This window comes from Poromitra crassiceps, assembly GCF_964638095.1.
Source record: "Poromitra crassiceps genome assembly, chromosome: 1".
NCBI classification, from domain to species: domain Eukaryota; kingdom Metazoa; phylum Chordata; class Actinopteri; order Beryciformes; family Melamphaidae; genus Poromitra; species Poromitra crassiceps.
Window position 1 is genome coordinate 93,702,531 of NC_139623.1, and position 6,000 is coordinate 93,708,530.

Here is a 6,000-nt window from a genome sequence, read left to right on the forward strand (position 1 = left end):
CAGTGCAAACAGCAATTTTACATAGGTATTCTTTTGGAAAGACAGACCTGCAAGAGTTTACATCATTAACATTAGTGCAAAACATTTTAGATTCAGATGAAATCTTCTGAATAAAAGGACAATTAGTCTATTGAAAAGTATTGTAACGTTTCAGGTATTCGTCCAGGAACTAGGAGACTTATCGTTGGTACAGACTTTTATTCTTGGCTCATTCTCATAGCTCCTAGCGGTAGCTTCGCTGCTAGCTCTACACACAACCAGCCAGCTCTCCCACATATACAGACATGACATCGTTCCCCCCAGGAACACCCCCACACATCAGTTCCTATCTAAACACCGCATCACCACATTACATGTCAAAACCCCGGATCGCTACATACTCCTCACCCAACAAAAAGCCCAGCTCCCACGCTGGCACCCACAACCCACACATATCCCCCTGTACCAAAACACACCAACACTTTTTCCCCAACATCTTTTTTCCCCGTCACCACATCAAATTCTATTCCCCACAACATTTCATTCCTTTTACACTCCTTTTCACCCACATTTCAATCCAACACAAGCCCGTCCCCTTCACATTATTTCTCTTCTTTTTTTACACACATTTCAATTTAACAGTAACCCCCAACATTTACATTATTTCTCTCCATTATTTACTTTTCTCTTTTACTATCCATTTAAACCACCACCATTTCCATCCCCCCTTTCAAAGCTTCTGTCCCACCTTTAGCACTCTAGTCCCTCTCAACCCCCAGTGGGGTTAGTCCCCTGCAGGGTGACTCTTTTTGGTCCCTTTTCTGTGCTCCACAGCCATTGCACGCACTGCAGTAGCTCCGCACGTCCTCCTTGTGTTTGCCCCAGTAGAAAAGTTTACGAACCTCGCAGAGCATCTTCTCAGGCCCATCATGATCCTTACCGCTGCGGCCCCTGTGCGCCCACTGTAACACCAATTTCCGCAGGCAGCTGGGTACCACCATCTGGAACCCCCTGAACCCGTTCCCTGCCCTCTCCAACAGCCCATCCTCATCCAGACGCAGGTCCGGAAACATGTTCCACAGTCCCTTCGTGGCACCGGAACACGCGTGCATCTCCTCCGCAGGGGGCCGGCGTCCGGCCGCTACCCCCGCGAGCACCGGTCCGATATCCGCATCCTCCGCCTGCCTGCGTCTCCACTCACGCCCGTCGACCTCCCAGATGGCCATGACGTCGTCCTCCAGGACACCTCTGAACAGTCCTCTCGTCCCCCTCCCCCAGGCCCAGGGGGCGGCGTGTTGAGGGCAGCAGGGCGAACACCACCGGCGTCGATCTCCACCTCGGCTTTCTGCGCAGCAACCGTGGGGGGTGCAGAGCAGCTAGGTTGGGCCAGCTCCTCCGGCGTTGACCCCTCTCGCTCATCTGGAGACACGAGCGCCGCTCCCCCGACTGTAACAGCGTTGCAGATGATGTCCCTCTCTTCCCTCTGGCTGTTCAACACGATCCCCGCTCTCCTGATGGTCTCGTCGCTGATGATGATGTCCTCTACCGTGGGGAGTGCAGAGCAGCTAGGCTCCTCCGGCGTTAGCAACACCCGTCCATCTGGACACACAGTCCACACTCTCCTGACCTGTATAACCGGCTCTGCACTGCTCCGCTGCCTGTTGCTCAGGCTGCTCCGCTGTTCCTCTGCCTGTTGCTCAGGCTGCTCCCCTGCTCCGCTGCTCCGCTCCGGCTGTGTGTCTCCTCCGTTCCCCAAAGTCTCAGTGCACTCTCTGGCTAAGTGCTCAGGCGAACTGCAAGTCCAACAGAGTCTCACCTGCCCGCCGCCTGCACGTCTCTCTTCTCCCGTTGTCCTCCGGTCCCCGACAGCCTCTCGACACTCTCTGGCTAGGTGCCCCAATGCTCCGCATAACCAGCAGAGACCCGGCCGTCCCCAGTACCGTTGCTCCGCGTACCTGGTCTGTCCCCCGGGACCGCTGCGACACCACCTCGCTAGGTGACCAGGTCCCCCACATGCCCAACACAGTCTCTGTTGCGGCTCCTCCGGCCGTTCTCCACACTGCGCTACCTCTGTGCTCAGCAAGTCCACACGCTGCATGACTTCCCGCAGCGCCCTCATCAGCTCCTCTGCCCAGGCAGGCGTAGCTTCCAATAGCCCTCTGACTTCTTTCAACAAATGGGCTTCCATACCCGCAAGCACCGAGCTGATCCCCGTCGTCAGCTCCCCTTTCCTCCCGTTCAGCGACGGCCATTCTCCGTCGCGCGGCATCGCACGTGGTGCTCCTAGCAGCTAGCACACGCAGCTAGCCTGCTACCGCTAGGTCGCTCGAGCGCTCAAAAGCTGTCAATTCCAACTTTCTCCGCCGTTCCTTCTCACCCAATCCCCTCTCGGCCGACGCAGAGGCGATACCGCTTTACTTCTTGACACCAATGTAACGTTTCAGGTATTCGTCCAGGAACCAGGAGACTTATCGTTGGTACAGACTTTTATTCTTGGCTCATTCTCATAGCTCCTAGCGGTAGCTTCGCTGCTAGCTCTACACACGACCAGCCAGCTCTCCCACATATACAGACTGACTCCTGCCACGAGACAGGAAGCCCACTTACACACCATTTCCCCCAGGAACACCCCCACACATCAGTTCCTATCTAAACACCGCATCACCACATTACATGTCAAAACCCCGGATCGCTACAGTATGGATTAGACTGAGGATATCTTAGCCCCATAACATGACGCTGCCTGCTACTGTACTCCGAGATATTCTCGTACAGCAGTCATCGTCACACAGCGTTCGAATCCTCAATAGGTGGAAAACGCTGTCATTTAATTTGACAGTTATTGAGTGTTAAAGTGTGGACCCGTGACATCACTGGTCCACACTAACTCAAATTAATAACTCATTAACTCAAATCAACTCTCAAACACTGTCAAACTAGATGACGGTTTTGAAGTCATTCATCTAGTTTGACAGTTATTGAGAGTTGATTTGAGTTAATGAGTTATTAATTTGAGTTAGTGTGGACCAGTGATGTCACTGGTCCACACTTTAACACTCAATAACTGTCAAATTAAATGACAGACTTCAAAACAGTTTACAGTTTTCTGATATACTACTGATGTTCTAATGACACAAAGCTGGTTGAAAATGGGCAGAGTGTTCCTTTAACAGCGTTTTCCACCTATTGAGGATTCAAATGCTGTGTGACGATGATTGCTGTACGAGAATATCTCGGAGTACAGTAGCGGAGTCACGTTATGGGGCTAAGGATATCTCTGATTACTGTAACAAGTCTTACACCTGCAATAGCCTACTGTTGTAAGCAGGGTTTGTACAGCTTTTAATTCAAGCACTTTCAAGGTACCTAAACCAGGCTCTCGAAGCCTTTATTATCACATCTAAATATATTGACATTGTGAAAAAACAATGGCATTGTGATTCCTGGTGAATGAGGAACCCAGTCCTGCGCACTGTCCACAGCCTCTCGCTAGGCTGCTGTAACATGACACCGGCTACATAGGTGGAGAGGCAGCGGTGCCACTGCCAGCTGACAGACTCCTCTGTGGAGTTTACTCTCTCAAATAGCTTTGTACTACAGTGTCTCTCGAATACGGAACAAAGCGTGTCCCGTATCAGTTCAATACGGAACACGTCTTTTTGTTTACAAATACGGGACGATTCCGTATTTTAAGGGACGGTTGGCAACCCTAGTTGAAATTAAATGTACTTTTAGCTACTTAAACATCTGATAACTGATTGTGCTTTAAGCTAACCAACACATTTTAAAGTGTGGATATTCCCTCTGTGACCTTTTAAAGCAGGGATGTCAGAGATACGGCCCGCGGGCCGGATCCGCCCCGCGGGCAGGTTTCATCCGGCCCGCGAGATGTTTTGGAATATTAAAAAAAAAAAAAAAAATTTTTTTTTAAATATTATTATTATTAAATTCGCACCCCATTATCATGAACTACGTGTGGCTAATAAGCAAGCTAAGAGTTCATTCATAAGTTAATTAACCTGCACTACAAGGAAGTATGTCAGTAGGTCATCAGGTGTAAACAAAGCCGCCATGATGCCACGCTGGAATTGAATCGCGCATTCAGCTACCTACCAAAAAACAAAAGAATCAACAAGATCAGGCGCGGACTGCATAATCGGGCACGTTGGGCAAATGCCCGGTGGCCTGGCCTGGCCTGGCCTGGCCTGCAAAAAAAAAAAAAAAAAAAAAAAAATTGTGCCCGCAGTCAGGCCACTCACTGAACAGCAGGCCAGGCGCCGCCTACTGGTTTACTAGTGGTTTTATTACTTTATTCAGGGTTAAAGTGGGTGCATCTCATTGTAAAATTGGACTTGGCCCAAATTGGGCTTCAAACGGCAAAAATTTCGGACGCCGGCACGCGCGTCGGCCCGTATCGGCCTGGCCTGCTTGGTATCTAATGCCCGGCCTGAATTATGATCCCAGTCCGCCCCTGAGCAAGATGCTGTCGAAAAAGAGAAAGGTTGACACGGAATGCAGGCAGTTTCAAGAGAAATGGAAAGAGCAGTATTTCTTTTGTGAAGTAAATGGGTAAATGAGTCGAATTGATTTTAGTAAAAAAAAAATCCGGCCCCCATGAGGTCTCAGTTGAACAAATCCGGCCCTCTACCTAATATGAGTCTGACACCCCTGTTTTAAAGAGTGTTGGTTAGCCAACGCTTGCGAAACCATCACCCCAAGATAGCGAGCTAATGTTAAGGATAGCCACTAGCCAGCGTTAGCAGTATTTTCAGAGGGAGGCTTAAACTGGAATTATGCTTCCCGCATCGGCGAGGACCGCGAGTGTCCATGCGGAAAAGTGACGTCAAATCAGCAGACACGCCCCTCCGCAAGGCTCCTGTGAGGGTGACGGTTTTCGCCTGGCCGTGCACACCCCAAATTTTGTAACTACGCGGGCGCGGCTGGGCGGACAAAGTGGAGTTTTCAAGACTCCCGCTCACTTCCTTGAGCAGAAACCTGCACATAGTATAAAAGCTCCACACGTTTTCTCATCAGGATTCCGTGTCTCTCATTTCCGTGCGGCCGAGCCAAACGTCAAGCACATCCCAGCTACAGCCGCGCCACTCTCGCGTCTAGGTCTTAAAACCTGAACCAAAAACTATAGTGTAAACACAGTGAGTCGCTGTCCGTACTGCCCCCCACACTTCCTGAATGGTATTGCATCAAGGATTTTTTTATATCAACGATATAAGAGTGGATTTTATGCAACAATTTGGAAGCGGCAACAACAGTTATTTCATCATCATCATCCTGTTTGGGTACCGATCTCTATTGTGTTGCAGAACTCTCGGCTCAGGAGCAACACTGTCACGTCAGTGATTGATCCCTAGATGGAGTGATACATCAACAATCAATCACCCACCTCTACCTATTAAATCAAACGCTTCACGTCTAGATATCACTCCAGTGGCACTGTCCTAGTTCTAGCATACTGTATCTTAGCCCCAGAAAGTGACCCTACTACTGCACTCCGTATATTAATAATAATATACTTGTGCAGCAGTTAGGGTCACACAGCCTTCTCATAGGCAATAAGGGGGAAAGGTTGTTCAAAACGCTCTCCTACCCAGCTCCGCTGCCTTCTCCTGCATGTGTTTGCTCGCCGCGTGCAAGCGGTGCACCATGATAGTGAGATCAAACACACCCTGCTGTAAATTCAGCACAGGCTGTGGAAAGACTGCTTTTAAATTATTGTTTCACGCAGCAGTATCATTTTAACAGCCTTTCCCCCTTATTGCCTATGAGAAGGCTGTGTGACCCTAACTGCTGCACGAGTATATTATTATATAATATACGGAGTGCAGTAGTAGGGTCACTTTCTGGGGCTAACTGTATCTCTCAACTTTGAATGGATGTAGTCTGATTTTCTTTGGGGACATTTCTAAGTAATTGCCTGTTCCCGGTGACCCAAAAATCTTCAATTAACCTACTTTGAAAAGTTGGGTTTTTAAACAGGAGTACTGTTACATAAATGTGATGACT